Here is a 7,167-nt window from a genome sequence, read left to right as displayed (position 1 = left end):
CTATAACTTACTTACTGATTTATTTTTCAAATTTCTATTACCGCCCATCTCTCCCAAAAGGGGGACTCTAGGCGGTTTACAATAAAATCAAAATTAAAAGCATATAAATTACAATATAACAAACCAATAAATAAAGATAAAATAGATATAAAATCCAAGAGGTGAAGATCGTATTCGTTGGGGAGTGATCTATGGTACTAGCCACCCCCAAGAGGAACTGGTGCCCCTCCCACCCCATGCGATATATAAGGTACAACAGCAGATTCACACAACATGCTAGTAAACTAAGAAAAACATTACAGCTCCATGGTTGTCTGAACCACAGAGCAATTTCACTACTACAGCTAAACACTATGTAAGGTTTTTGTTTAGAAAGAAAACTTGCAAGCTTTTAAAGGGTAAGGAAAAATTTGATTTCCTTTGAAGGACTAAAACCCAGTTTACGCACCTTGGGCTAAGCCACAATAAAACCTTGGTAAACGGAGTGGCTAATGGCCCCTCAGCTCCTAGGAATTTGCCATCTTTAGTTCTGGATGGGGCTGCACTGCCCCAGACAGACCCGGCGCATAGCCTGGGTGTCCTCCTGGACTCACGGCTCCTGCTTGAAGAGCAGGTGGCAGTCGTGGCCAGGAGGGCCTTTGCACAACTTCGTGTTGTGCGCCAGTTATGCCCCTTCCTGGAGCAAGAGGCCCTTCGATCACTCACGCCCTGGTCATCTCCCACATAGACTACTGCAATGCGCTGTACATGGGGCTATCCTTGAAGAGCATCCAGAAGCTACAGGTGGTCCAGAATGCAGCTGCGTGAGCAGTTATTGGTGCCCCAAGATTGGCACATGTGACACCACTCCTGCACGAGCTGCACTGGGTACCGGTCTGCTTCCGGGTCCAATTCAAGGTGTTGGTTATCACCTTTAAAGCCCTGCATGGCATGGGGCCAGGTTACCCAAGGGACCGTCTCCTCCCCATCACATCAGCCCGTCCCACCCGGTCGTGCAGAGGGGGCATGCTGTGGACCCCGTCTGCAAGAGAATCCCATCTGGCGGGGTCCAGGAGGCGGGCCTTCTCTGCAGTAGCACCCGCCCTCTGGAACATCCTTCACCCAGGAGTGTGGTTAGCCCCCTCCCTTCCGGACTTCAGAAAACAGCTGAAAACCCGGTTTTGTCACCACGCTTGGAGTGGGGAGAGGAAGAGCCATTCCTGAGGTTGGTTGGTTCCCTGGTCCTGCCGGGACTGGTCTTATCCCCTTATGGGTTCAATTAGATCTGCCGTCACCTGGATTTTATTGTATTTTATGCTGGTATTTATTGCTTATTGATACTATTTATGATTTTATTGAATTTTAACTGTTTTTATTGTGAACTGCCCGGGGTCCCCCGTGTGGGGGAGATGGGTGGTGATAAAAAATATGATAGATAGATAAATAAATAAAGTTTGTGTTAAAAAAGATGGTGTAAAAAAAAAAGGAAGAGAAGACTTCAAAACGTGGTGTCAGTGGGAGGCTGGTCGTCAGGGTGGAATCAGCCTGTTGTGGCATTGTGCTATGTCCTTCCCAATTGAGGGTCTACCATAAATAGTTGCTGATAGAAACTAGGACCTTACTGGTTTGGCTTTTGGCATGTTGCTCTATTAAAAGAGCACAACCCAAAGAAGAGCGACACTGTTTAAGGACAACTGAGTGGCCCCACAGAGTTTGCAAGCTCCAGGTTCTCCAGCACCTTCGTCAGCAAGACATTACAAAAGAGCAGGTGGTGGGGAAGAAGCAGGCCGGGTGTCCCAACCCAGCTCAAGGTCATCTTCAAGACAGCAGCTGCAGGCCAGAGGCGTTTTTCATGACACATGACAGCTACTGTTCCAGGCAAAGAAAACAATAGCTCCTTCCAGTTTTGAAAAAATAGCATCTTCAATCTGTCTTCTGTACTGGGTGAAGTTCCCGTGCACCTGCCCTGGCAAACAGCAAATATAAAGGAAAAAAAATCAGTTTTTATATCAGTCAAGATAAAAATTGAGTTTCAGCAGTGGTAAAATGACAGTTAAGTAAAATTCTGTACTGTAGTTTTACCTAGCCTCTCAAAGGACTAGAGCAGTGTTTCTCAACCTTGGGAACTTTAAGATGTGTGGACTTCAACTCCCAGAATTCCTCAGCCAGCATGAATTCTGGGAGTTGAAGTCCACACATCTTAAAGTTCCCAAGGTTGAGAAACACTGGGCTAGAGACTTCTGAAATAAAAGTCCATTTTCTGGGTAGTAGTAAATCCTCGTCCAGTGTAGCTGGACCCCCGTGTGGGCCTTTAAAAGTGTGGATGCACTGCGGTGCCTTCTTCAGGCAAGCTAATGCTCTGGAGGAGCTTTTCCCAGCATTTCTCTTCCTCTGTCGGGGGCCCCGTAATACTGATTGACCAGTTACCCTTGTTTCATATCTTCCTGCTCTTCCTGATTGTGCATGGAAGAGGGGATGAGATCAGTCCTCGGTGCCCGGCATCCTCCACAGTGAATGCCTTTTTAATTTAAGTTTCCAAGATGATTGGCAGCTCTAATTAAAAAACTCAAAGTTACGATTCTCGAAAGAAATCGGCAGGCCTGTCAAACGGCAGTGAGGGGGCGGGTGGGAAAGGGAGCCTGTCATTCGCTGGGCGGGAAGACCAAGCGTTTCGAGACCTGCCATTCTCCTCAACACTTCTCAGGCCATCAGCCATTCCCGGCTTGCAGCTGGGCCAGGGTCAGCTGGACGGTTGTCTGGAAGCTGGGTGTCTCCAGGTGTGGAGCAAAGTGAGGAGGAGGAGGAGCAGGTCAAGTTCTGCAGAAGCAGGTGGAACTCCAGAGGAGGACTCTGTCGCATCCTCAGAGGCCAGAGTCCTTCCAGCGGAGGAGGAAGAACATCCAGGCACAGGCTGCTGTGCGCGACCTCCTGGCATGCTTGGGGCGTGCTTCCGGCGTACCCTCCGTGTCCTCTGGCTCTAGGGCGGTGTGGGGCTGCTGAGGCCGATTCCTGTGGACTGCTGGCCGTAGGAGCCCCTCTGCCTCAGACTGAAGGCAAGACTCTGATGTCCATCAAGGGTGCCCTGTAGCTTTCGGGGACTGCCAAAGAAGCAGGCGACGTGGCAAAGCGCGTGGCATTGCGTCTCCAACCTCAGCTGTTACCTTCTGGGGCCTGAGCAGCTCAGTGGTGCTGAAGCTGCTCATTTTGCTTTGTTTGTCTCGGCATCCTGGTGCTCCCTTGGCCCACAGCTGAGGCTGCTCTGCCTTATCCAAAGCCGCCGTCCATAACTGAATCCCTCCACGTGAAATAAAAAATGGCCCTCGGCCCGGGTGAAGCAAAAATAGTCCCGCTGCTTCTGTAACAGGCGGCAGAAGGGCCTGGTGTTTAAAAAACACTCCACAATATTACTGATGTTGAATCCTCCGGCTCGCTTGTGTAGAACTCCTCAATAGCAAATACCACCGAGTTATTGGCTTGATTTACATAGTAACAGCTGCAAGGTGTACTTTATACAGAATGTCTGAGAATAAGAGAAATACCAACACTAGAAAGGTAGGAAATGAAAAATTGCAATTATGCCTTTCTGGCAAAGTTAAATTACATTAGAGCCCAAAGAAGCAGAGCGAGCTGTAAGAATACAGGCTAAAAGCGAAGTTCCTCCATTCGCAACCACTTGGCTGCGTTGTCTAGCCTTTAATTGATTAGGATGCATTTAATTGATTAGGACGTCTTGGACCATAGCGGTCTGCAAACCCTTCCTTTGCTTTTCAGTTCAAAGGGGAGAGATGCAGCGGCCTTCTTCATGCAGTGGGCGCAGCAGCAATGCTGGTTCGCGCAGTTTTGATTTAACACTTAATCGCGCTCTACATTTTGGGTGAACACATTCTGTGGGTCTTTAATGATCTGATTAGCCATAATGCATGCCCATAACCCAAGAGGGACCACCCATTCGTTCTTGGAGGAGGGGAGCCATGTCAGTCTACAGTGGCCAACAATCAGAAGGGGTTTGGTCACAATGTTTCCAGTGAACAGATATTATTCAAAGGCAGAAGAGCTTCCGTGCTACCAGACTCCTCTGGATTTTTTGGCATTCTCTGTGCTTGAGTGTTAGCTAGTTGATGTGGTGGATTTCAGTAATGCTGCTGGTTCTCAGGAAGAAGGGAGGTCGTTCCAAGGAGGACGAGATAAGAGGAGACACAGTCCAGGAGGCGATTGTGGGAAAACCGAGAGGTTCAGAATAGCCCTGCCCTGGAGTCTTCCCAGGTTGTTCCCCCTTGGGTTAGGGAGAGTAGCTTTAGTCTGGCAAGATCCTGTTGATACGGTGAGAGCAAGTGAAGAACTGGAGTTCGGCTGGACTGATTCCCTGTTGTTCTTGGGCCGGGCCCGACATGATCCTGATCAGATCCGGATCGGTTGAGGCTGCTCTCACAAACCCAGAGACAGCTCCCTGCTGAAGCGACTTGCGGTTGGGGAAGACAAGTACAGATTGGTTGGAAAGTGATTTGCAAGCGTGACAGACTCTCAGCCTTTGCACATGTTAGCCACACGTGTGCCGTCTAGCGGACAGCTCCTCATCCCGTCTCCCTGTTGTTTTACTCCACAGTTAGCTTCTGCTGTGGCTGTTCTCGGCAGGGACTTCCCTGTCAGTCTTGGAACACTTGGAAATCAAACCTGGTGGCAGAACGGGGGAACGAGAAGGTATTCCACGTGATCTTCCTCCGACCCTTCAGGTGGATTCGACTCAGACTGGTGAGCCTCGGGATCTGGGGCTGCTGGTGTACTTCATCTGGCTAATCTGTTGCATGAAGAAGGGCAACCCCCAGGGTTCAATCCGGACCAACAGCTTTATCTCAGAAGCGCGTACGGCTTCGGTTCGCCTGGAGGTTCTCCAGTCACGTGTGGCTGGCTTAGCTGAGGAGCAGCATGGGAGTCTGCAGGGGGAAACGGTGGCAGTGCTGCTGCTGGGAGACCCTTGGGGACCCCAAGGGAGTTGTCGGAGAGGGGTGTGCGTGTTTGGGGTTCAGCGCGGACTGTGAAGGGGAGGGTTGCTTATTAGGCGTGCAGGTAAATCTGGAAGCAGCATTGTGCAGAAGAAGGGACAACCGGAAGGTAAGTGTTGTGTTGTGGGTTACAGACATAAGCCCATTTGATAACTGGATTTAAAATATAACATGGACGGAAATGGGTGGGCAGTTAGTTCCTTGCACTCCAGCCAGCTTTGTGGCTTACTCCTTTAACCTCAGAGACCTTCCAGATGAGAAGGTGCAGGTGGAACTGGGCTGAGCCCTGGGGAATGTCCACGGCTCCCACCCCCTCCCCCTCCCATTAATATTCATTCCCAAGGAAGACATGGCAATCTCGGCTAATGAGCTGCTTGGCCCGTGGAGCTTTGAAGATCCCCATTTAACAAGCCCACGGACAAGAGTGGAGGGAAGAACTGACTAAAATCCATTTTAATAGAATTACCTGGAGACCTGATGGCGGGGCAAGCAGAATTTCCACTAACAGGCCAGGGCAGCAAGATGATCACTTTGGAAAATTGATTCCACCCTCCTCTTTCTTTTGCATGAATCATGGTGGGCAGATTTAGAGAAGAAGCTGAGGCTTCAGGATTTCTAAGGAGTTTTCCATTTGAAAGTACCCCACAGGAGCCAATCCCATTTCATTTTGCAGCGAAAAGCCAGGGAAGACCACCTGAGCTTTCAACAGACTCTTGCAGGTACCCCCGGCTGCAGCCAGCAGTCTCTCAGGAGGCGCTTCTTAAAAGGAGGTCAGCTCTGGAGCACAATCCATCCCTCACAACCCCACCTCACCCTTCTTACTAGCTCCTGTGAGCAATTACAGAAGTTGGGGTGGGGATGGCGGCATCCTATCCAGTTTCTCCTCTCGTTGCGGCCATTTTCCCCAGCCTGAGAAAAGGTTTCTGGGGTACCCTTGCCCACTTCTTTGGGGTCCTGAAGGGAATCGTAAGAAAAGGCTGCCCATTCCCCATGGGCAGAAGAAAGGCCTCTTCCACAGCTGTTCCTCCCTAGCAAACAGCAACCCCCCAGGAAGGAGGAGGAGGATCGGCTGCCTCGGATTGAGGGAGGCGGGAGACGGTTAACCAAGTGACTGCCTCCATCTAGTGGCACCTGAAGGGGTACCAGCGCCCATTTCCACAGTGGAAACGTGGGTGCTTCTGAGCTGAAAGCGGAAGACCATGTCTCCCCTGCCCTTCTTGAGCTAGGGGCAGAAAGGAGACTCCCAGGAGAGGCCGGGAATCTTCTGGCCAAAATCCATCCACCTGTTGGCGGAAAGGCAAAGATGCAACGCTTGGGCTCAACTCATCTTCTAATTTTTGCTGTATTCTGCTTTATCCTGGTCACAGACCTTAACAGCAATGCACCCGGCTACTTGCATTTCTATCAGACACAGCGGAAAACAAATGAGGGCAGCTAAATTGTTCATGGTTTCAATGTGAGATTTTTAAGGCTTTTTTTTTCCTTCCTAGCCTTTTTCCCACATGTGCAGGGTCTGCGTGGCCTAAAATAGGGGATTTAGAATTCCTTGCCTAAAATCTGCTTTGCTTCAGGCGTGGTAAACCGTAGAACTATTTTGAATTTTTTTCCTTTTCACCCATACCTTCCTGGATTATTAGGATGCGAGAAGCCCTTAATAAACAATAGATGAGTATCATCATCATCATCATCATCATCTACTCATACAGTCTCAGATGGAATACAAGGCTGGAGCAAGCAAGAAATCTGCTTGAGATGTGTAGAGATCTTTATTTCTCATTTAATTTGTGAGTACTACAGTACTGAGAGAGCCAAAGTGAATTCAAACTAGGCCACTTTAAGACGTGTGGACTTCAACTCCCAGAATCCCCAGCCAAAACGGCCCGCGGTCTTCGGCGGCTGGGAACTGTGGGGGCTGTATGCGACCATGCTGCTCAGGGTGTTCGGGACTTCAGCTCCTAGCAGCCCCTGCGCAGAGCAAGGGATTGTGGGAGCTGGAGGCGCACGCCTCGCGAGAACGCCTGGGGTTTCGCCGTAGTGGCTTCCCGCTGCGGGAGACCTTCGCGAGCGAGCGGCGTCTCCTCAGCGCGCGCACCCTCCCTCCCACAATGCCTCGCGAAGAGGCTCTCCCCGCCCCCGCGTGGGTGTTTTGCATAGCCACACCCGAGAGGGGCGCCCCCGGCAGCCGCGT

Source organism: Candoia aspera, chromosome 9, assembly GCF_035149785.1.
Source record: "Candoia aspera isolate rCanAsp1 chromosome 9, rCanAsp1.hap2, whole genome shotgun sequence".
Classification (NCBI taxonomy): domain Eukaryota; kingdom Metazoa; phylum Chordata; class Lepidosauria; order Squamata; family Boidae; genus Candoia; species Candoia aspera.
Note: the sequence above shows the minus strand (reverse complement) of the source record.